Source organism: Sus scrofa, chromosome 9 (assembly GCF_000003025.6).
Source record: "Sus scrofa isolate TJ Tabasco breed Duroc chromosome 9, Sscrofa11.1, whole genome shotgun sequence".
NCBI lineage: Eukaryota > Metazoa > Chordata > Mammalia > Artiodactyla > Suidae > Sus > Sus scrofa.
Window position 1 is genome coordinate 83,134,657 of NC_010451.4, and position 26,712 is coordinate 83,161,368.

Here is a 26,712-nt window from a genome sequence, read left to right on the forward strand (position 1 = left end):
ATTGCCATCTCTGATTGTCTTTTACATAAACAATTTCTACTTCTCCCAACAATTTTCAGAGGTCATGTTTTACTTAAGAATGCCCTAGGAGTTCCCACTATTGCTCATTGGGTTAAGAAACCTAATATCCATGAGGATGTGGGTTCAATCCCTGGCCTCACCCAGTGGGTTAAGGATCTAGCATTCCTGCAAGTTACAGCAAAGTTGCAGATGTGGCTCAGATCTGGCTTTTGCTGTGGCTGTGGTACAGGCTGGAGCTCCAGCTCCAGTTTGACCCCTATCCTAAGAACTTCCACATATCTCAGGCATGGCAGCCCTTAAAAAAATAGTAATAATAATAGTGTTGTCCTGAATCAAAAAATGTTAAATATTCTTCTCTGTTTACATGCAGTTACATAGATTTTTGCCCCCTTGGATTTTAGTAACCACGCATGTATTAGTAACCATATCTGACATACACACAAAGCTTAAACTTATTTTTTAGGAAGGACTGCTATGGCAGAAACAGCGGGATCATTAAGTATTTCCTGTGCCCTTCTATACTTCCCATTCTCCATAAATTTAGTTTTGGCCAGTGGACTATGATCAGAAGTGACATGTATCAATTATGGTCCCAGTTACTTAGGACTTGATAAATTCCTCTGTGCACTTTTTTTTTTCCCTATAGATGGACTTGTAAGTCACATACTGAGATAGTATCATCACAGGCTGGTGGAAGCCTGAATCCCAGAAGCAACAAGTGGAATTTAACCTCTGTCAAATCATATGGTACTTCATATAATTAAGAAATAATCTTTTGCTTTATTAGATCATCTTAGGTCAGGTTCTTGAAAATCAGAGCCTATTAAAAGGATTCTTTTACAAGTGAAAAGCTATGGGAGTGAAGGAAGAAAAGTACTGGAGAAGGTAAAACGGAGCAAAGAGTAGTTAGTTGACATCTAAATTCAGCCTAATCTATTAATGGTACCAAAGGGTTTTACTACCCAAGGTGTTCTCTGTCTTTAATTGAAAGCTGTTAGAAGCCAATAACAATGGCAGCTGAGGATGTGTGCACCATTAGTAAAGATCTAGGCTGGGTCTTAACAGAGTGTATTATAATTTCTAAGATATTCGGTTAATTTTCTACCATACTGGAGCCTATACTATCCTGTTCTGGCCAATAAAATTGGTAGTCATCCTCAAGGCAGGAATTAAATAGCCTATTCTATCTAATCTGACTTGAAATGGCACCATCAATATGTATGAAATGTCATCTATAAGAGACTTTTGCTTATTGATATTTTGTTTTATTTTTATGTACCAAAACATCCTGTTTTAATTAAGTATGTTTAGAATAAGTTTTTATATCTAGTGAGGTCTTATAAAATCATTACTCTTTCCTAAAAATTCATTGATGATTACTATGCTTTTTAACATTTACATAAATTTACTCAGACTGTGAGGTTGTATCAAAAATACCTATTGATTGAATCCACATCCTCATGGATACTAGCTGGATTCTATTCTGTGGCACCACAACAGGAACTCCAAAAAACAATTTTTTGATTACACCACAACTTGACAGATGAATAGTGTTTAATGATGTTAAATTTACAGAAAAGAAGCCATAATTTTATGTTAGCTTTACCTATAGATGAGTTTTATCCACATGCCATTGTTAGAAAATATTTTAAATAAAAGAGGAAGGAGAGGCTTAGTGATATGGATGCTATACATTTCTTCCACTAGATAGCTCCAGCTATAATGGAAAAAAATAAAAATCATTATATTAAAAAAATACTATTGATATTGTATTGAATTTACAAATTAATCTGTACAAAGTCACACACTGACTATCCCTATCCAGGAAAGTATTCTATTTAGGTCTTTCTTATAACTTAAATTTTCAGGTGTTTGTTTTTGTTGCTTTACTGGTTCCATCTGGACCTACCTCCATTAATATTCCCTTATTTTCTAGTGGTTATTACTATTTTATATGAGACCATTTGCCCAAATATATTTGCAGTTGTTTTTTTTCTAGGTGAAGGTAGATTATAATCATGTGAAGTCCATAGCTTAAGTTAGGGTTCATTCTTGGTGTTATACATTCTATGGTTTTGTACAAATGTATAATGACATGTTTTCACTATTTTAGTATCATACAGAGGATTTTCACTGTCCTAAAAGTCTTCCATGTTCCATCTTTACAGTCCCTGACATCCACTGATCTTTTTACTATCTCTGTAGTTAAACTTTTTCCAGAATGTAACATACTTGGAATCATACAGCAAGTAGCCTTTTAAGATTGGTTTCTTTCACTTAGTAATATGCATTTATGTTTCCTTCATGTCACTTTGTGATTTGATTGCTTATTTCTATTTAGCATTGAATAATATTTCATTGTCTGGATGTACCACAGTTTACATATCCATTCATCTACTGAAAGGTACCTTGGTTGCTTCCAAGTTTTGGCAATTATGAATAAAACCACTGGAAACATCCATGTGATTTGTGTAGACATAAGGTTTTTTTTTTTTTAATTTCTTTATAGTTGAGTCTTGAAGTTGGGCAGTTTGAGTCTTCTACCTTTGCACCTTTCCTTCAATTTTGTGTTGCCTATGTTGGGTCATTTATCTTGCCATATAAATTTGAGAATCAGTTTTCAGTAACTAGAAAATAACTTGCTGGGATTTTGATTGGGATTGCCTTAAATCTATAGTTCAAGTTGGAAAGAACAGACATCTTGACGATATTGTGTCTTCTTATTCATGAACATGGAATACCTCTCCATTTATGTATTTTGCCTTAATTTCTCTCATCAGTTTTATGTTTTTCCTCATATAGACTTTATACAGATTTTAGTACATTTATAACTAAGTATTTTCATTTTGGGGGGAGATAATGAAAATAGTATTGTGGTTTTAATTTCAAATTCCACTTGTTCATTGCTGGTATACAGAGAGTAATTGACTTTTGCATATTCATATTCTTCCTTGCAGTTTTGCTATAATTGCCTTATTAGGTCAAGGATTTTTGTCATTGTTGTTGATTCTTTCATGTTTTCTATATAAATAATCATGCCGTCTGTTACAAAGACAGTTTTGCTTGTTTCTTACCAATCTGTATGCCTTATGTTTCCTTTTCTTGTCTTACTGCATTAGCTAAGACTTCCAGTATGATAAAAATGTGTGATGGGGACATCCTTCTCTCTTTCCTGATCCCAGTGGGAAAGCTTTGAGCTTCTTCTCATTAAGTATCATGTCAGCTGTAATTAAGGTTTTTGTACATGTTTATCATCAAGTTGGGGAAATTTCCCTCTATTCCTAACTTACTGAGAGGTTCTTTTGTTTAGTTTTGTTATCATAAATTGGTCATGGTATATAATTTTTTTGTACACTGTTGGATTTCATTAGTTAATATTTTGTTGAGGATTTGTGCATTTGTTCTCATGAGAGATATTAGTCTGTAATTTTCTTGTATTGTCTTTGCCTGGTTTTGGCATTAGTGTAATGCTGGGCTAATGGGATGAGTTTTCAAGTATTCCTCTGCTTCTATTATCTAAAAGCAAATTGATATAATTCCTTACTTAAATATTTAGTAGAATTCCCCAGTGAATCTGAGCCTGGTGCTGTTTTGGAAGGTTGTTAATTATTGAGTCAATATTTTAATACATATGGGCCCATTTGGATTGTCTATTTCATCCCGTATGAATTTTGGAAGACTGTTTTTTAAGGAATTGGTCCATTTCTGTCAACTTTGTGGGAATCGAGTTGTTCATAGTATTCCTGTGTTATCGATGTAATATCTTTGGGATCTGTAGTAATGTCTTCTCTTTCACTTCTGTATGAGTACTTTGTGTCCTCTCTCTTTTTTTTCATACTTAGCCTTGGTACAGGCTTATAAACTTTATTGTCTTTTTCAAAGAACCAGCTTTTGGTTTTGCTGACTTTATTGATTTCCTAGTTTCAATTTTATTGATTTCTGATTTAAATTTTATTATTTCTTCTCTTATTTTGGATTTAACTTGCTCTTTTCTAGTTCCAAAGTTGGACACTTCAGATAACTTATTTTTAGATCTTTCTTCTTTTGTAATACATGTACTTAATGCTATAAATTCCCCTCTAATCACTACTTTCACATAACTCCACAAATTTCAAAAAGTTGTGTTTTCATTTAGTTCAAAGTATTTTTGAATTTTTCTTGAGGTTTTGTCTTTGAACTTTGTTGTATAGAAGTGTGTTACTTAATCTGCACATGTTGTGGAATTTTCCAGTTATCTCTGTTACTGATTTTTAGTTTAATTCCATTGTGGTCTGAAAGCAGACATCATAAAATTTCTATTATTTTAAATTTGGTAAAGTGTGTTTTATGGCCCAAAATATGCTCTGTCTTGGTGAAGAGTGTATGTTCTGCTGCTGTCAGATAAAGTAGTCTACTGATGTAGATTATATCTTGGTGATTGTTATTGTTACTGAGTTCAACTGTGTCCATAGTGATTTTCTGCCTGCCAGATCTGTCCATTTCTGATAGAGATGTATTGAAGCCTCCAATTAGGTAGTAAAAGCATCTATTTCTCCTTGCAGTACTATCATTTTTGCCTCAGGTATTTTTATGCTCTGTTGTTAAATGCTTACATGTTAAGGATTATTATGTCCTCCTGGAATATTGACCCCTTTATCATTATGTAATGCCCTCGTTCATCCATAATGTTGCCTTTAAGTCTGCACTTAATATAGCTAGTTTTGCTTCCTTTTGATAAGTATCCACATGGCATATTTTTTATAAATTTACTTTTTTTCCAAGTCAGCGTGATTTTAGGTGGCATAAGAGATACAATGATGAGTATGATTGACGTGAATGTTGTTTTCATGAGGTTAAAACATTTGGGGAAAAGAAAGGCGAACTCAGAATGGGAAATGAAAGGACATAGCAGGAAAAAGTAATGATTTCAGGATTCATATTGACTTTTAAGGAAGTCCAGCACTCAGGATAGACAAATTTAGGATGACTCTAGACTAACAGAGACCTAGGCCCAGTGATATTTTGTGAATGGTATACACAAAATATCAGAGGTTTGAAACTGTCATGATATTTTAACTTCACATGGAAAATGGACTAGATCCAAGGAGGATAATATAAGCTTTTGTGTAAAGGAAATTCATATGGATTAGTGATATTAGTAAGACTCACATCTATGGAAGATACTATCGCTCAGAGAAAGAATTTACACATTATGTAAGTTTTTGCATCTCAATGTTTTCTATCCAAATACACAAAAGTGCTTATGCAAATCTTTGTGACTTGTTTATTTTCATTTCAACTCATCTGCCTTGTCCCTTAGGTATATGGTCCTTTGCATTTTCCAGGTGAATGGTGTCAAGTGTCTTATGATAGAATTTAGGACAAGAAATTATTTAGAGTGGAGCACATTTCAATAGCAAAAAGAGGAGCAAATTTTCTCTTCTTTTAAATTCAAAAATTTTAGATTTTAGTTCATTTGCAAATTATTGCAATCAAAGATTTATTCTGCTTACATACGATGATGGGCCAAGGAAGGACTCTCCTCCTATAAGAAGAGAAATAGGACATTGAAAATTATTTCCAGCAGTAGTAAAACATCATCATGTGATAAGGGTGTACTTTAGTTTTCCCATTTTCTATTGCAATTATACTTTCAGAATCACTGAAAACAAAGGCCTTTTATTCCAGTTTTTCTTTTGTCTTAATTGAGGTATAATTAACCTAAAAATGTCATAATTTTAGGTGTATAACAATGATTTGACATATTGTATATATTACACAATGACCACAATAAGTCCAGTTAATATCCATCACCATACATATTTAAAATTATTTCCCTTAGGATAAGAACTTTCATAATCAACTCTCCTAGATACTTTCAACTATGCAATGCAGTATTATTAACTACAGTTATTATGTTATACATTAAGTCCCCATAGCTTATATTTTAACTAGAAATTGGTATCTTGACCTCCTTCACCCCTTTCTCCCACCCTGCTGCCCCACCTCAGGGATATACCAATCTGTTCGTTATATCTGAAAGCTTGAGGTTTTGTTTGTTCTTTTGCTACATTTCATATATAAGTGAGATAAAAAGTATTTCTTTTTCTGCCAGACTTATTTCACTTAGCTTCATGCCCTGGAGGTCCATCTATGTTGTTGCAAAATGGCAAGCTTTCATTCTTCTTTTATCATTGAATAATACTATACCGTATATATTACGGAGCTTCTTCATCCATTCACCCATCAATGGACATTTATGTTGTTCCCCTGTCTTGACTTGTAAATAACACTGCAATGAAAATGGGTGTATATACATTTTCAAATTAGTGTTTTTTGTTTTCATGGGATAAATACTCAGAAGTGGAATTGCTGGATTATATGGTAATTCTATTTTTAATTTCTCAAAAAGCATCTATATTGTTTTCCATAATGGCTATACCAATTCTTGTTTTTAATAACAGTCACTCTAAAAGGTATAAGGTGATACCTCATTGTGGTTTGATTTTCATTCACATGATACTGAATTAAAGGAACTACTATAAATAGGCTTTTAGTAATGTCATGGTAAGGTTTAAGGGCAGGGGAGGCTTTCTATAGTCCTATGATTAGTGATTAGTCTGCTAGTGAGCCTAAACCTCTAGACTGTGAGCTTCACAAAAGTTTCTCAGGGTTTTTTTCTCCCATTTAGATAGGATAGGGTGACAGGAAGGCTGGAGTTGGGTACCTCCCTTCTCTCAGGCAGAATGTGAGAGCTGACTAGGGTGGAGTGTTCCCTTTCTCCCAGGTCAGAGTCTGAAAACATCCAAGAAAGTCAGGCTCTGGTTAACTAGTTTCTCTGGAGGTCAGGATTTGTTGAGAAGTGAGTGTACTGGTGTATTCTAAATGGTTCTTTTGTCCTTCTACCTGCTAGAAGCATGAGGATTTTATCTCCACTATTTATCGCAAGAATCAGGTTAAACTCTTGGAGGTAAATGTCACAATATTATAGGAACCCCCTATGATTGGGTCCCCCTGGAGGTTTTAACTCTCATATTTGCCTATGCTGAGCCTCCAGCAATTTGTTGATTACGGTTCAGGTTTTCCTACACTTGCTATCTCTAAAAATCCAGTTGCATTATTTTGTCTTCAGAGCAGCTCTCTCTATTCCCTAGAAAAGTCTATTCCATAGCCCTTAGTAAATGTTCACACCAAGAGATACTTTGAAATGCATTATCATACTTTATAACAATGGTTCCACTAAGCTATGATCATCTTAGGGTGAGTCATAATGTTTTCACATCTTTTATATTATCATTCAAACATGCTTAATGAATACATGAATAGATGATGCTTACTTTTTTATGATCTGGACTTTAAAATGTAAGGAAGGGAGTTCCCGTCGTGGCGCAGTGGTTAACAAATCCAACTAGGAACAATGAGGTTGTGGGTTCGATTCCTGGCCTTGCTCAGTGGGTTAACGATCCGGCATTGCCGTGAGCTGTGGTGTAGGTTGCAGACGCAGCTCAGATCCCGCATTGCTGTGCCTCTGGCACAGGCCAGTGGCTACAGCTCCAATTCGACCCCTAGCCTGGGAACCTCCATATGCTGTGGGAGCGGCCCAAAGAAATAGCAAAAAGACAAAATAAAATAAAAAAAATGTAAGGAAGTTTGACTTGCCTTCTCATTCCATTACTATACCATGAAGTCAAAGAGGCTACCTGAAACTGCCTAGAAGAAGCCTTATAAAACTTACATCTTCCTGACTTGGGAAGTAATGACAGAAGGAAAGATAATTTTTGGCATCAGACCATGACTCCATAAATGGTTCAGGCAACTTTTTGTTGGGAGGAAAGCAAATGTTCTTTGGAAAAAGAAATTCCTAGTAAATTTTTGGACCTAGACACAATTATCAATTTGAATAAGAAACTATTTAGAAAAAATATTGGTTCTCAAGTATTCTTACAATCCCCCTATTCTTGGAGAAGGAGATACTGTATAACAGGCCATTTGTTTTTACTCATTTGCCTTCCAAATTGCGACACAAATCCAAGTGAAAGATTTCTCTGCCTATCCTGGACTGAGTGAAGTGATCCCATGTCACAATGTAATCTGATATTCCATTCACATTGCTATAACTGTATTGACTTTGTAAAATATTTTGTATTTTGTCTATTGATTACACATTGAAGGTATCTCAAAAGACGTCAAGTCTTAGTCATCATTTATTCCACTTTCTAACACAGCTCCAGGCAAATTATCAGCATTCATTAATACACATTAAACTGTCGATCAATAACCAATATTAACCCATGTTATAAAGTTTAAGGCCTCCTTAAATCTTGATGAAGAATTTGCTATATCTTTTCTTTTATCTAGGATCAAATATAAGCAACAAAAAATTAGAACTCCTCAGGAGTTCCCTTCTTGGCTCAGGAGTTAATGAGCCCAATTAGGATCCTTGAGTATTCAGGTTCAATCCCTGACCTTGCTCAGCTGGTTAAGGATCCAGCATTGCCATGAGCTGTGGCGTAGGTCACAGACACAGCTCAGATTCAGTGTTGCTGTGGCTGTGGAATAGGCAGACAGCTGCAGCTCCAGTTCAACTCCTAGCCTGGGAACTCCATATGCTATATGTGTGGCCCTAAAAAGCAAAAAAACAAAAAACAAAGAGAACTCATAAATTTAAAAGTAAATTTTCCACCTTCAGCCCTACACAAGCCTGTTGTTAATCATTCCCGTGCATTGGCTAGAGAACTTAAACTGGGTTAAGATATTAAAAAGAAAAACCTTTGGAAGAAAACAACAAACACTGAAAACACACTCTTTCTTCCAAAGCCGATACAAAGTCACCAACCCAGAAGTATGTTTATAGCTTGCTATATCTTTGAGTATTTGGTGCACAATTTAGTTTCTATTTTCATTTCTCAATTTTTGTTTTTTTATACTGTGGCCAGTCAGCCGAGTTAGGAGGAAACACAGATGAAGCCCAGCAGTGGTATGAAGAAGCCTTATCCATCAGCCCTACCCACATGAAGAACATATACTGACTGGTGAGTCTGAGGCTGGTGGGGCCTCCGTTCCTAGACTGGGGATCCCCTTGAAAGCAGCAGAAAGCTCATGATCCTCAAATCCTGTTTCAGTTCAAAAGGGCAGTTGATCTATCTGGCTGTCATAATGCACAAAGCCAGTAGGTACTGTTCCTGATGGAGTTCATTCCAATAGAGGCATCAGGCAGCCTCAGTGGCCCTACCTGGCAGTCCTGCTCAGTGTGAGAAGAGAGTTTGAGTCAGTGGTCTCCTGGACAATGGTCCAAACTACCGTGTGGCTCTAGGTTTCATATGGCCCTGGAAAAAAAAAGTCTAAGATTATTTTGGAAGAAAAAGTATCTTAGAGTAAATAAGCAGCCTCTATGAATGAAACTAAAAATATATATTTTTAAATCTTGAGTATCCTTGAAAGAAGGCAACAATCATGGATTTGATACCATTGCTTTCAGGCAAACCCAATAAAATTATAAAGGAAGTTTATTCTGTTATGATCCTGCTGAAGATCTTTAAAAAGTAAAGATCTAAAATCCAAAGATGTTAATGAAGTATCATGGAAATACTCTAAGAGCTATGAAAACAAGATTTCCTTATTCTAAATGTCTTGGTAGTTTATGACTGAATATACAGAATTAGGAGTTATTTTCTTTCAAACTTTAAAGTCTAGGTGAAACATGACCTCTTCCAGAATACTTTTGAGCCAGCTGAGGTCTCTATTAGTGAACTTATACCAATTCTCTCTAGTTCTTTTCCCCCTTGGGCTTTTACCTACCAAAAAAAAAAAAAAAAAAAAAAAAAAGCTAGTTTTCTCTTTGAGGGATAGTGCAGTGTGATATATTTTGTCATCCTTCCTGCAGATATAGTTAATCTCATGTTTTGCATACAGTGAATGCTCAACTTTGCTATTTTTATAAAGAAAAGAGTACAATAGGTTTAGATTTCAAATAGATTTAGATCACCAGCTCTAAAACTATTGAGCCACTGCTTTCAGGAGGTTGGAATAAAAGCAAATATATTGTTAACAAATTTAAAATTATCAAAATATTTATTTTATAGACTTTCAATCATGGTTAAATGGCTAATACATGTAAAAAGTCATGCACATAACTAATGGTAGATTCTTATTATTGAGGACATTCTGGAGAAAACCTGTGTTAGTCACTTGCAACTTACAAGCAGAAATACAGTTCCCCAGGACAGTTCTCCAGAAATGGAGAAGAGAAGGGCAGGCCAACGTTCTTCCCTTGCATACCTGACAGGGACTTGCTTCGCATTTCTGTAGGGCCCAGTGGTAGTCACTTGTGACTCTGGTTTATTCTGACATAAATTTGGAAGCTGCCACTCAGCTTTAAAGTGGGTGTGAAGTACAGAGATGAATGGTTCTTTTAGGACTGAACGACTTTAAAGATATCTTTACACAGGATAAACTTATCAGGAGTAGCAAGTGATAAATGAGGGTTATAAAAATTTAGGAATCTTTTACTTAACCTAATTGATGGCTCTCACAAGAGGATTCATAACTTTTTTGTTAGTTGCCTCTTTACTTTTCTTCACTGTCTGGAGTCTTAAAATGGCAGAGAGTTTGGAGGGGTTTCTGTAAAGTTAATTAATGTTAATTGTGCTCTGAATTACTTTAAGGAGTCTGTTGAGTGATGGACCCAGTGAAGGGGGTCGATACCATTTAATGTTCAATAGGGATAATGCTGGTCTTTGGCACCATTTTATGATCATTAAGGCCGTGCAAGAGCTTGTCAGGAACAGCTCTAAAGATCAGTTGCTCATGGCAATTAAAACAATTGAAAATGACCTGGTATTACATTATACATGATGCAACACTGCTCCCAGTATGAACAAACTTTCATTCCATTAGTGATTTTCAATTTCATACCAAGCACTGCAATTTGTTTTTCTTAGTTACCTTATTCTGGCTGTCTGGGTACTTCTAACAGGATATTATTAATATTTATCCTATTATCTCATACAACATTTCATGCTTAAAGCACTTTGCAATCTTAACTAATTAATCTTTATGTCCTGCCTAAAAGGATGGTAAATACCCTTTTAGAGTTAGGGAAACTGGCCATCAACAAAATGTTCTAAAAATCCCAGAGTCAGGTTTTAGGGCTTTTTTTCCCCTGGGAAGTAAAATTAATGAAACTTTGGTCCTGAAGATCATACTCTGAAATCTAGATGATCCTCCCTCTACCCGCATGAAAAAAGGTAAAGGGACTGTTTTTTTAAAATGGAATTTACTCTTTAGATTAGGGCCCAAGAAGAACTTTTTAAAAATACATCATAAATGAGTAAAGAGAAGAGAAAGAAGCTTAGTGATTTTTTTTTTTAATGTTAAACCTATTACCTATTTAGAGAAACTGGTGAACTAAATTTTACTCAAAGCACATAAAATATGTGCAAATTTTTCAAAAAATTATGTTTTAGAGCATACAATAATATAAAAATTACCTAATAGATACCCAGACAAATGTCAGATACTTTGCAGACATGATCAACCTATAGCAATAATTTGGCAAATGTGGTATTTACACAAATTTACTGATAAGGTAACTGAAACTGAGAGAGTTTAAGTGACTTGCTAATGACTACTAAGTTACTAAAAGAAAATGCTAGAATTCAGACTCAAATCTATCTCCAAAGTCCTTGGTTTTTACACTGCAAAAAAATGCTAGTGTTCAAGTAAATAGAAAGTAATCTCCAGTTAACAAATCTCAGTTTGACACAAATGATCTGCTCTTCCTAATCCACTGGAACTCAGACATAGGACTGAAGACCATGCTATATGCCTTAAATGTGCCTTCTTTAAATTCCCCATTTCTACCTGCAGCAGAGATCCTGCCCCAGCAACCCGATAAGAATGCACACCTCCCACCACCTTGAATTCCCTCCCCAGAATCCTGAAAACACTCACATCAGAGTCCTTGTTCCCACAAATTTGATTTCATCACTGCCAAGCAAGACCCACCCTAACCTCAATAGGTTTGTTACCTGCTGTCCCATACGCTTATTATTTTCATGGGGAGAGGTGTCCAAACCAACCTTATAATGAAGTGAAGAATACAAATCCAATTATGACATCATTGAAATCCTTCCTCATCTCTTCTTCATCTCATCATTCCAGACTTTAAATGTAAGACAGCATAGTAGGAAATACCATTTTACACATTCAGAGGCATTAAAGTCAGTTTTATCTGGGTGACTGACATTTATTCTAAAATGATCACCCTGGGTATCCCTGTTGGAAGTTGTAAATAATGGCAGGCCCCACTGGGGAAAGGCCTACTGCTAGTGTGAGGATTTGTCCTGTGGAGACCATGTGTCAACAACAGATATGCCATACAGGGCAGACAGTGACCCAGATGAACATGCAGGACAAAATCCAGGGTTAAGCTTCTTGGTAAACTCCATGCTTTTCTTAATCCACTTGGACTGTCATAACAAATATCATGTACAGGAACTTATGTCTCACAGTTATGGGCGCAGGGAAGCCCAAGGTCATGGTGCTGGCCAGTTATGTTCCAGATGAGGGCCCTCTTCCTGGCTGGCAGGCAGCCATCTTTTCACTTACTTGTCCTCACAGGGTAGAAAGAAAGAGAGAGGAATCAAGTTTTTTCATGTCTCCTCCAGTAAGAGCACAGATCCTGTCTTGCCACACCAGCCCTACCCTCATGACCTCCTCTAAACCTAATTACCTACCAAAGCCCTCTAGGAAAGGAAAAATAACATCCCTCTACTGTTAGGAGTTATTAGATTGAGGCCCTTCTAAGAAAAGACAGAGTAACAAGAGAAAAACAGAAGTATGTACACATGGGAGCCACTCAGGGAAAAAAAATGAGTAAATCCCCAAGGTGGCTTAGAATTCAAGATTAAATATCACCAATCATTAGCAGAAGGAGTAGAGGATGTAGCCCTCTTAGGGGAATGTAAGTGGTTTTTAGGAAAGATGAATGGGCCCTTGGAAGAATGGATGGGAGGTGTGATAGGCGGTGACACTGTTTGTAGGGGTCTGGTGTGGACTTCCAGTCTCCTCTTCTGTGATAAAACTCAATCTTCCCTGGTTGATGAAAGGGCCAGGGAGAAGACTGATGACAATTTAATTCCAATTGGAGGATCTGTCTCTAAGCAGATAAGGAGAGCTCAGAGAAAGCTTCTCCTTGCATTTGCTATTTTTCACCTGCTTGTGGCTGGAGATAATCAATGTGCCAAAGTAGCATATTTGGGGGTATAATGTCCTGCTGCTCTTGAGCCTCATTTCTAAATATCATCACATTGGGAGGTATAACTTAAAACATGAATGTTGGAAGGACACAAACACTCCATCCATAACAATTCTTATCTACTTGAGACAATAATACATTGTCGTTTCAAACAACAGTGATTCTGGTAATAAAGAGCTTCAAAAGACTCATGACATCAGGAAATACTATAGAATCCTGAAGAGGCTGCATCACCTTTACCTCTTTACATTTTTAAGGTGGATTCAAGAAAAATGAAAAGATTTAAATATAGTTTTAGTTTGGGGTCACTGGGGTAGTAATCCAAATTTTTGAGTCATAGTTCATATACTTTGTGAGAAAATATATAAACATGATCATATCTGTAGTCATTTAAGTTTTAAGAAAAATATTCTGATGTGAATGGCCATGTGCAGCCATGCTTTGGATGTGCATTTACTCTTTCCAGCTTTGGGGGCAGGGTAGGAGGAATTGCCACAGCATTCTAAAAGCTGTGAGAAATACCCCAGCATATTATACAGGGAAGTCCAGTAAAGAATCAATGCATTATTGCTATTTTAGTATTAGAGTAACCATGTCAAAGTGATTTTTCCTACTTTATGGATATCTGATAAGAAAGAGATGATTTTGAAGAGAATGATCAGAACCATTTTCAGTCTAGATCATTTTTTAGGCCATAGTAAATGACATGTAGAAATACCATGGCATAAAACATTTATTATTGAACCTGAATTACTGAATGTAACATACCATATTATACTTGATATTAGCGACAATGGGGGTTGGACATTACTTTCCTGGAACACTGTCAACCATTATGAGAAGAAAAGTACATGTGCCGTAGGCTTTTATTTTTTTTCTTTATAGGGCCACACCTGTGGCATATGGAAGTTCCCTGACTATGCCCCAGTCACTGCAAAGCCAGATCCAAGCCACACCTTTGATCTACACTTCAGTGAAGCCAAGGATCAAACCCCCCTCCTTATGGACACTATATCAGGTTCTTAACCCAATGAACCCTAATGGGAACTCCCATGTGCCACAGTTATTCATCTAGCAAGTCATAGAAAACAAATGGTTTGGGGCTTTTGACACCATCAAAAATCATGCCGGCTAAAGAACATAAAGCCCAAGAGATATACTTATTTTCCCCTAAATCTTCCAGCTTGTATCTTACATCAAATTATTCCCATATTTTTTCCTATTGATATTCCTTCATTCACATTTCTTTTATAACTCATATTAAACTATTAACCTAATGGTCTCTAGAGACCGATTTATATTTGATTCCCTATGACGCACTAAAACAGCAGTTTTCGATTATTAGACATGTCTATTTTAAAGACTTGCTTGGAGAGAGACCCAAGTCACTTTTAAAGTTCTATCACAGAACAACCTGTAAATTACTGTGAACAAACTGTAGAATTCATTTTCTGAGTGAATTTGGAGCTGCCTATTTGTTCTTTCAGCAATACCTAGTAATGCACAAACAGCTCTGTATTAGATTATTTGTCAATGTTATTTTATGAAGAAATTTAATAAAATTTACTACTCTGCAATCCATTGAGCACTTCCTAACCTAATTGTCATATTCTGCATTTCCTGAGATTTACAATTAAAATTGTGATGAGCCAGACATACAAACTACCCCTTGTGTGACAAGACAGGTTATTTGTATTTTACCAAAATTATGTGACATACTCGTTTATAAAATAAAAGTTCCACTAAAAATTGGCTTTACCCATCTATAAGTATCTACATGTGGTATATTTTGAGTCTGAATAGTTTTCCAGCCTAATTTTCTTTTAATGTCCTACCAAAAAAAAAAAAAAAAGACAGTTCAATTTACTATTTATGCCCATGCCAGATCCAGTTAATAAAAAATAATGGCTCTGACATTTTATATTTTCCAAGGATGATCAAATAAGAAATGGTCTCCAGACCAGAATAAACATTTATTTTGATTAAGAAATGTTTAATCTTCCTTATATTGTCACTAGTCACCAATATTACTTCCTAAATTTTTAAAACTACATCAGGCAATATATTAACTTACAATATTTTAGGCCTTTGTTTTTTAAACCTAACTTTAGTTGGGAGAAAGACCAATAATAATATTGAGGGGCCATATTTCCAGTATTATTGCTATTTTGTGTGCTAAGTATGTGATTTGTACATAGAAAACAGTATGTAACTAAAAATAAAGGGTTTATTTTTACTATTCAACTTTGAAGATAAATTTATCTTTAAATCCTCACGACAACTTCACATTGGCTTTAACAATAAGATATATCTTACAGAATATGGATCCAAATATCCATGTTTCTCTGCTCATTCTCTTGTTTGTTCTTTCTAATATCCTAGGTGACTAGAGTGGGAATAAAGAATTTGGAATGATTAACAATATTATAACTGATTTCATAGAGGCATTAAATTGATAACTAACTTTTAAGAACCATTTGTTTAGTCATTTCACTGCACTTTCAATAAGTACTTATTGAGTTCTAGATATTAGACTTAATGACAGGCTGATTAAGAAAATGATAGTGCTGATAACTAAGAAATTTCAGAGGTGGAGAACATTTGCATCTAATGTCAGTAACACTTAAAGTTCCATTTTAGATGTGTTTTAGACTTGTTTGCAGAAGTTTTAGACATGTTTAAATATCTTTATGCCTGACAATTGAATGATCTTTGCTTATGTGACTTATTTTATGACTTGGAAAATTAACCACTTTAAGAGTCAGCATCTTAAAGTGGAACTAATACCATGTCTTAGAGTATTAATATAAGGTAAAACAAGTACATACATAATATACATGAAGGTGAGTGACATAAACGAAATACTTTGTGGTTAAGAAATTTAATTGGAAATATCCAGAGCACATGCATGGTAATGGAACCTGAGGACACAGGACTATAGATTTATAAATTTCAGTTGTAAAACAGAAGAAATTTGATAGAAATCTTAGGAACAATTGACCTCTCCTAGCCAACAAGAGAAAAGGGTCAGAGAGGCCAAAGATAGAATCTTAGAATATATTATTACAAGGTTGTAGAAAGGAAAATCAAATGACAAGTGAGGAGTAGCCAAGATATAAAAGAGAAATAAGATGGTTGCAGTAGTAGAAGCCAGAGATATCAAGTCTTACTGAGGTGTCAGGTTCATTGACATATCTGTAGGTGTTTCCTTATAGTCAAGAGGTGGTTTTCAGCACAAGACTCATGAGGAAAGATAAAGATGGAATAAGAGGTATTACTTTTAACAAGTCTCTCTCTTTTTATCTCTAAAACCAATCAGCTTATTTCTATCTGAACAATTACCTCTTCAATCTCCTCCCTCTTTTCCTCTCAATTGCCATCAGTACTAGAGAGGAGTGATATTCAAATGGATGCTTCCTGGTTTCTCTAACCTCAGATTTAGAGAACCATATCCCTAGAGAATGAGAAAGAGGCCATATAGAACTTGAAGACAAAAAGACTGACTCTAGGCCTGTCCTGGTCTGTTCTGGCTGGTGTGATAAAATTTCACAGGCTGGGTATCTTTGACAACAGAAATATATTTTCTCACAGTTCTCAAGGATAGAGGCAAAGATCAAGGTGCTATCAGCATTGGTTTTTGGCGAGACTTATCTTCCTACCTTGTTTTCTCAGAAAAAGATCTTTGGTGTCTCTTTCTCTTCTTGTAAAGACACCAGTTCCACTGGATTAGGGCCCCATTCTTAACAACCTTCTTTAACTCTAATTACCCTCCTTTAGGAAAGGTCAGGGGCTAGCACTTCTACAGACAAATTTTGAGGGGGACACAATTCAGTCAAAACCTGAGTTTACCAAGGGTATATATGGTGACAACTGATTAATGAAAGTTGCTCTCATCTAACACCTAGAACATAGGTTATAAAATATTAAAACTATTTATCTATGAAGGAAGCAATTCAAAACAAGGTAAATATTTTTCCCCGACTGAAATGTCAAACTAGCATTCTTCCATGTTTTCTGTCTTTGACATTCTAACATATCCTCTACATAGGTATGAGTTACCTTCCTAAACTTTAAGTCAGATCTTTAAACTCCACTCTTCGAAAATCTTCAATGGCTAACCACTGCTTAATGAATAAAAATTATTATTTTAATTATTCATTCAGTTCTCAGTCACAGGATCCAGCATGTGTTTTGTCTCATCAATCACTCTACTCTTGGCCACAGAGGACTGCTCATTGCTCCTCAGACTTTTCATGGTTTTGGATGACATTATGCCTACGCTAACACAGTTTCTTCAGCCTGGAATGTCTTGTCCCCCAAGGCCTATTTCTAAATTCCAGAGTTTCAGTGAAGGCTTCCTTGATATCAGGGAGAAGAAATCCCTTCCCAAACTCTTTGAGCATGAGTGAATTGCTTACATGCCTGTCTTTCCCAAAATATGATAAGCTTCCTAGAACAGAGAATGTTTTATTTATATTTTAACCAACAGAGCTTAAAAACAAAAGCAAACAAAAAAACCTAGCATATAGAAAGGGCTGAATAATTGCTAAATGAATGAGGAAATTGGAAAGGCTATATAGAATTGTTATTAGAAGTGTCTGATATGTAAACAAAGGTAAACCAAAAAAAGTAGAAAATATCCTTTAGAAAGTTTGAGTTTTTCTCCAACAGAAGAAACTATGTTTTATAAAAAGAAGCTTTGAACATGTTTCCAGTGATCATCTACATGGAATGGCCTCAAAAATGAGAGACAATAAGACTCTAAATCACTTGGCAGTACAAAATGCAGCTTGACTGCAAAAGATGCGTATATCCATTTTCCTTTTGTAGCAGCAAGAACAACAAAAGAGGTAGAAGAAAGAGGAAAATACTTCAGAGATGCCCTAATTTCCTTGACCATGTAAAGTAAAATTCTCTTTACCTCTTTTTATAACCCAGGGAAGAGTTGGAAAGTGTTCTAGAGAATAATAAGTCTATTGGAGTAAAAAAAAAAAAAAAAAAAAAAACCTTGTTCTGAGTTCACACTGAGTATCTTCTCATACGAAATTATATAGCAGCACAATTAAAATGAAATACTAATTGCAACAAGAAAAGATGGTAGCTGCAGAATATAACTCAGCCTTAATAGATTTTCTAATGCCTCTCTTTATACCAAAGGGGACTAGCCCTTTAGCCAATAAAGTAAATTTTCTGATCTCCAAATGGGTACTTTATCCTCATTCAGGCTAATATTGCAGCGACATCATGAATTTCTCAGACAGCTTTGTGAATCAGCAGAGTATTTCAGAGGAGAGCACTGACTGCTAAAAGCAAAGTCGTTATTTTTTTAAACATCCTTTAAACTTGTAGATGAAACATTTCATTTTGGGTCAAGGATGCATTTGCTCCAGCAACCTGGAGGAGCAGAGAGGGCTGAACCAGTTGGAAAGGAATAGAATAATGTTACTGTATCAACCAAACCTCAAATTATAGAGTTTTTCAGGTCAAAAATTTTTGACTTTTTCTTTTTATTATTCATGTCTTTAATTCTTATTCCCAAAGAGCTTAAACTTTAATACTCCATGAAAGATCATCCTATATTTCTAAAGCATCTTTTGAAAAGACATTAACTAATTTGCTCAAAATAAACTTTGAGGTCTAGAAAAAAATGGGTTTTCTTTCTCTTTAAATAATCTCAAAAAAGGAAAGTAAGACAAGAAAAAAAATGTATGCTTCCTAATACATCCATTCAGCAAGTCTTCTGATTGCTACCATATGCCACGCATTGTGTTAGGGGCTAGGAATACTAAAGCAATAAGACACAGTCTCTTTCCTCAGTCATGTGACAATAAAGTGTTTACAGGCCAAATTAACTGGTGGCTTTATGACTGTTTTTGAAGATTCCATGGGGTAAAATTGGGATTTAAGTACAATGCACAGTCTTAAATAACTTAATATACTCTTTGTTTAATCAAATCTTTGGATATGTTTTACTTCCCACTTTTTGTTAATGTAAATATATCTGACTTTGGGAATTTAAAGATATTGCTTTAAGCAATATCTTTAAAATATTATATTGCATAAAGACTAGGATTGAGAGTGTAGTATAGAATATTTATAAAAATATCTAACTCAGAAATTATGTGTTGAAGAAAACCATTTTTTTTTCTTTTTTCTATTACTAGCAAGGACATTGATTGCTATGGTTAGGTATATCCCTCAGAATTATGTGCATGCATTCTTGTTGCCTGTTGAGTTCAACATGTGTATGTGTGTACGTCTAGTATGGACAATTTAACCTCCAGATTTCCTGTAGCTACTTAAAAGTCTCAGTCTTCAAATCACTCTGTGGTTTTTTTGTTGCCTACTGCCAATCTTTTAAACTAATATGAAATTGAATTTATACTGCAGAAAGTTTTTTTCAGTTTAATTTTATTCATAATTTTCTTGATTGTGTATCATCTGTACCATTATTTATATATGTTTCAACTCATATGTTATTCTAAATAATTAGCCTTATTTCAATCATAAATTGAAATCAGTTTACTACTATATGTGTGTGTGCATGCACATATGCAACACATATATTCCATTAACCACTAAAATTAATATGCTACCATAAATACGTGGCAGTTATGTCAAGGATCAAGAAACTTTTTCTGTAAACAGGCAGGAAACAATTTAGTCTTTGCAGCCATAGACAACAAGGTACCAGGGGGCATGGTTGTGTTCCAATAAAACCGTACCTAAAAGTCAGACAGGAGGCCAGATGTCACCCATGGCCTGATATTTTCAAAACTCCTAATCTAGATGTACCTTACATCACCAATGACAGGCATATCATTCAATCACTCTAAGTGAAATAATGCTTTAATGTAATTCTTCAGAGTTATGAGGCTAATGTATATCTGACTCTTGTATTCCTTGAGTGGTCATTACTAGCCCCCTAAGTATGGTTTTGTCAAGTTTTGCACAACAGTAAGAAGGCTGACAGAAGTAATGCTGATATTTCTGTTTGGAAAGGGATAAAGCAAGGTTTGCTGATTGGCATTTTGAAACTCTCCTAAGTATACCTATTGATAGATTAAGAAAAAATGGTGTGTTGATACAGAAAATAAACTTATGGTTAAGAAAGGGGAAATAGGGAGGTAAGGAATAAATTAGGAGTTTGAGATTAACAGATTCACACTACTATATATATAAAAAATAAATAAACAATAAGGACTTACTGTATAGCACAGGGAGCTGTATTTAATATCTTATAATAACCTATATTAGAAAAGAATATGAAAAAGAATATATACATATATGTTATATATGTATAGAATATATAAATCTGTATAACACTCTATTGTATACCTGAAACTAACACAATACTGTAAATCAACTATGCTTCAATTTTTAAATATGGGAAAAAAGAGAAAAAGAGAAAGTGGTATGAGTGAGATTACAAATCTTCAGGTATAATTTTTCTTATAATACTCATGACACATTACATTCATTAATAAAATGTGTTCTTTGGGCTAGCTATCATATCTTCATTATTAAAAGGGATATTCACTGAGGGAAAGGACCTTGGATATTCATTCTTATTTCCCATGTATTCCTGCATATAGTAATTTCCTGACAAATTTTTTTGAACCAAAGAATGAAAGATAAATAATAAATGATAGAAAATAGGAAATTACAAATTCAGAGAAAAAACCATTATGTAAATGGTATTCCAATTTATTTACAGAAGTAAAATTTCTTGTTGAGAAAATAAAGATCAGTAATGGCATAAGAGAAGGACTGTAAGTATATGAAAAACAATAGGTCAGTGTTCTGAATTGGAAAACAAACTATATTTATCAATTAATGTTTCCTCCCAAATTATTAAATAACATCTAATGAAGCCTTTACTGTGAATAAGCTGATGCAATTTGAACAAACCTTAAGTTTCAGCAGAATGGGAATATCTGAAAAATTGAGGATACTGAAGTCTTATTGTTATTTAATTCACATTTTAACATGGCATGTAATTTTCTTATTACATTAACTAGCATCTTATTTTTTTCCATGTTAGGAAGAACTAAATTTGAGCGACAACTTGAATAAACATATTTGTCAACTAAATTATCACTGAGGGAGATTTTTAAAGTACTTTTATAGTTTTGAATGGTATTTAATATTATAGGTGACTCATCTAAATTTTAAGTAAATTAATTCAAGTTTTGAAACAGGACTTAAATTTTAAAAAAGACTCTGTTGAATGTTACATTAAAATTCTATTTTTTCATCAATGCAATCCCTATCAAATTACCCATGACATTTTTCACGTAACTAGAACAATCCAAAAATTTACATGGAGCCACAAAAGACCCAAAATCACCAAAGCAATCCTGAGAAACAAAAACCAAGCAGGAAGCATAACTCTTCCAGACTTCAAGCAATATTACAAAGCCACAGTCATCAAGACAGTGCAGTACTGGTACCAAGACAGACAGACAGACCAATGGAACAGAATAGGGAACCCAGAAATAAACCCTGACACCTATGGTCAATTAATCTTTGACAAAGCAGGCAAGAACATAAAATGGGAAAAAGAAAGTCTTTCAGCAAGAATTGCTGGGAAACCTAGACAGCTGCACGCAAATCAATGAAACTAGAACACACCCTCACACCATGCACAAAAAAAAAAACTCCAAATGGCTGAAAGATTTAAGTATAAGACAAGACACCGTCAAACTCCTGGGAAAGAACATAGGCAAAACATTCTCTGGCATCAACCTTAAGAATATTTTCTCAGGTCAGTCTCCCAAAGCAACAGAAATAAGAGCAAAAATAAACCAATGGGACCTAATCAAACCAACAAACTTTTGCACAGCAAAGGAAACCAAAAAGAAAACACAAAGACAACTTACAGAGTGGGAGAAAATAGTTTCAAATGAGGCAATGGACAAGGGCTTAATCTCTAGGCTTTACAAGCAACTTATACAACTCAACAGCCAAAAAGCCAACAACCCAATGGAAAAATGGGCAAAAGACCGGAATAGACATTTTTCCGAGGCAGGTGTGCAGATGGCCAACAAGCACACGAAAAAATGCTCAACATCCCTGATTATTCGAGAAATGCAAATCAAAACTGCCACGAGATACCACCTCACACCAGTCAGAATGGCCATCATTAAGTCCACAAATAAGAAGTGCTGGAGAGGGTCTGGAGAAAAGGAACCCTCTTGCACTGTTTGTGGGAATGTAAGCTGGTTCAACCACTATGGAGATCAGTATGGAGATACCTTAGAAATCTATACATAGAACTCCCATATGACCCAACAATCCCACTCTTGGGCATATATCCAGACAAAACTTTGCTTAAAAAAGACACACGCACCTGCATGTTCATTGAAGGTCTATTCACAATAGCCAAGACGTGGAAACAACCTAAATGTCCATCAACAGATGACTGGATTAGGAGGATGTGGTATATATACACAATGGAATACTACTTACTCAGCCATAAAAAAGAGCAAAATAATGCCATTTGCAGCATGGACGGAACTAAAGACTCTTATACCGAATGAAGTAAGTCAGAAAGAGAAAGACAAATACCATATATCACTCATATCTGGTATCTAATATACAGCACAAAGGAACCTTTCCACAGAAAAGAAAATCATGGACTTGGAGAATAGACTTGTGGTTGCCTGGGGGGAGGGGGTGGGAGGGATTGGGAGCTTGGGGTTAACGATGCAAAGTATTGCTCTTGGAATGGATTTACTATGAAATCCTGCTGTGTAGCACTGAGAACTATGTCTACTTACTTTGCAACACAACAATGGGAGAAAAAACTATGTATATATGTATGTGTAATTGGGTTCCCATGCTGTACAGTGGGAAAAAAAATTAAAAATTTTTTTAAATTATATTTTTCATAATATATGCATGCTTTATACTCTAAATGTGCTTTTACAGTTGGTTAGGCAATTAACATACTGGATAAAATACATTAAAATCTCCATTTACACAATACACACTTGGTCCAGTCTCTAGCATGGGAACTTCCACATTTTTAATGTGAAAACAGATTGAAATATTTAGGCGAAAATGGAAAATTTTTAAACAATAGCAATAGTAGACACTTTTAAAAGAAGAAATTATTAAATACATATAATACTATAATTATTAAGTAGTTTTTTACATTTCATCTATTATACATATGTATTTGTATGTATAATATATTAAGTATATACATAAATATATATGATTATATATTTAATTTTTTAAATAGTGATATGATTAAATATATCAAGTCTATTGAACAAAAGTATCTTTTAAGTGAGCAATAGGTTTATATTCATTTGTTGGACCATACATTTAAAGAGAATTTTCTTTTCCTTACCTATCTTTTCCATATTCCTACACAGGAAATATATTAATTTATTAAAAAATGTGTTATATTTAAATACAAATAACACTTTTTAAAAATATTCAGTAGCCACTTGTTAAAAAACATTATTTAATATACCAAAGTTATGACTAGTTGAAATAACTAAAATGTGAGTAAAGTTTAAGATTTATATATCCTATTTTCTGTCCATAATGCTTTGAAGTGTCCCCAAATTTATAATGCATATTTAGTGGAATAAAATATCCAAAAAGTATATACTTATTAAATGGTGTTTTCATTAAAAATCAATTCATTGAAGTTACATAACAAGACAAAAAATTACAAATGAAAAAGGAGAAGTTACAAATCATGCCGCAGAAATACAAAGGCTCTTAAGAGACTATTACAAGGAATTATATGCTTAACTCTCCCAGATTTCAGATAATGTTACAAAGCTACAGTAATCAAGACAGTGTGGTACTAGTAAAAAAACATACATAGCACACATCAGTGTGACAGAATAGGCAGCCCAGAAATAAACCCAAACACCTATGGTCAATTAATCTTCAACAAAGGAGGCAAGAATATAAAATGGGGAAAAGGCAGTGTCTTCAGCAAGTGGTGCTGGGAAAACTAAACAGCTGCATGTAAATCAATGAAACTAGAACACACCTTCACACCATCCACAAAAATAAACTCAAAATGGGATTTCCCATCGTGGTGCAGTGGAAAAGAATCCAACTGAGAACCATGAGGTTGTGGGTTAGATCCACGGCCTCAATCAGTGGGTTGGGGATCCGGCGCTGACGTGAGCTGTGGTACAGGTCACAGATGCGCCTCAGATGTGGTGTTGCTGTAGTTCTGGTGTAGGCCGGTATCCACAGCTTGATTGGACCCCTAGCCTGGGAACCTCCATATGCCTCAGGAGTGGCCCTAGAAAAGGTAAAAACCAAAAAAATAAAAATAAAGACTTGTACTCTGAAAACTATCAAATACTGATGAAAGAAATCAAAAATGAATACATGAAAAGATAAAACCATGTTCCTAGATTGGAAGAATCAATATTGATAAAATGACCATAACACCCAAGATAACTTACAGATTCAAAAAAATCCCAGTCAAACTACCAATGCGTTTTTCACAGAACTAGAACAAAAATTTTTTTAATTTTGGAGTTCCCATCATGGTGCAGCAGAAACAAATCTGACTAGGAACCAGGAGGTTGTAGGTTTGATCCCTGGCCTTGCTCAGTGGGTTAAGGATCCAGCATTGCCATGAGCTGTGGTGTGGGTTGCAGATACAGCTTGGATCCTGTGTTGCTGTAGCTGTGGTGTAGGCCTGTGGCTACAGCTCTGATTAGACCCCTAGCCTAGGAACCTCCATATGCTGCGTGTGTAGCCCTAAAAAGACAAAAATAAATAAATAAATAAATGTGACTGCTGTGGCATAAAATTAAAGGACAATAAATGAATAAATATTTGAGAATATTAAAAAAATAGTTTATATATAAATACAAAAGCTTCCAAATAGCAAAAGTAATCCTGAGAAAGAAAAATGGAGCTGAAGGAATCAGGTTCCTGCACTTAAAACTATACTACAAAGCTACAGTCATCAAAACAGTATGGTACTATCACCAAAAAAACAGAAATTCAATCAGTGGAACAGGATCGAAAGCCCAGAAATAAACACATGCACTTATGGTCAGTTAACCTATGACAAAGGAGGCAAGAACGTTCAATGGAGAAAAAACAGTCTCTCCAATAGGTGGTGCTGGGGAAAATGAACAAGTACATGTAAAAGAATGAAATTAGAACATTCTCTAATACTATACACAAAAGTAAATTCTAAATATATTAAAGACCTAAATGTAAGGCCAGGTATTATAAAATTCTTAGAGGAAATCATAGGCAAAACACTCTTTGATATAAACTGCAGCAATATATTTTTGGATCCACCTCCTAGAGTAATAAAAAACTTTAAAAAAATAAACGGGGACCAATTAAACTGAAAGTCTTTTCGCAGCAAAGGAAACCATAAACAAAATGAAAAGATAACACACATGGAAGAAAATCTTTTCAAATGACAAGGGATTAATCTCCAAAATATACAAAACAGCTTATGTAGCTCAATATCAAAAAAAAAACAAAAACTCAATTAAAAAATAGCCTGAAAATAGACATTTCTCCAAGGAAGACAGATAGATGGCCAACAAACGAAAAAAAAAAAAAAAAAAAAAAGCTCAACATCACTAATCATTAGAGAAATGCACATCAAAACTACAATGATTTATCACTTCACAATGATTTATCACTTCACATCAGTCAGAATGGCCATCATCCAAAAGTCTACAAACAATAAATGTTGGAAAGGGCATGTAGAAAAGGGAGCCCTCCTACACTCTTGGTAGTAATGTAAACCAGTATAGCGACTGTGGAGAACAGTATGAAGGTGCCTTCAATAAGTCAATATAGAGCTATCATATGATCATCAATCTTAGGGAAAAAAACCCATAAATCATAAAGAAGAATGCATTGCAATATTCACTGCAACACTATTTATGATAGCCAAGACATGGAAGCAACCTTAATATCCATGGATATGGGAATAGATAAAGATGTGGTACACATATATGATAGAATATTACTTAACCATCAAGAAGAACAAAATAATATAAATTTAGTAACATCAATGGACCTAGAGAGTCTCATCCTAAGTGAAGTCAGAGAAAGACAAATATCATATGACATCACTAATATGTGGAATATAATTTTAGAAATGACACAAAAGAACTTATCAAGAGGACAGAAACAGACTCACAGATTTCGAAACAAACTATGGTTACCAAAGAAGAAACAGGGGTGGGGGGGATAAATTAAGAGTTTAGGATTAACATATACACAATACTATACATAAAATAGATAATCAATAAGGACCCACTGTATAGCCCAGAGAACTCTACTCAATATTCTATAATAACCTATATGGGGAAAGAATCTGAGTGACTTTGCTGTACACCTAAAACTAATACAACAGTGTAAGTCAACTACAATAAGTTTTTTAAAAAAATAAAAATAAAGACAAATGATCTTTTAAAAAAAGTTTTAAT

The 26,712-nt window shown here is 34.7% G+C and overlaps 1 long non-coding RNA gene across 1 annotated transcript in view; it reads left to right on the plus strand.

Annotated features, from left to right (window-relative positions):
• The window catches only part of LOC110255478, a 157,784-nt gene that overhangs the window by 118,921 nt on the left and 12,151 nt on the right, over positions 1 to 26,712 (plus strand). Inside the window, exon 3 of the long non-coding RNA XR_002335839.1 lies at positions 8,937 to 9,032. This is a non-coding gene — a long non-coding RNA (uncharacterized LOC110255478). The remainder of the gene's footprint in view (positions 1 to 8,936; positions 9,033 to 26,712) is intronic.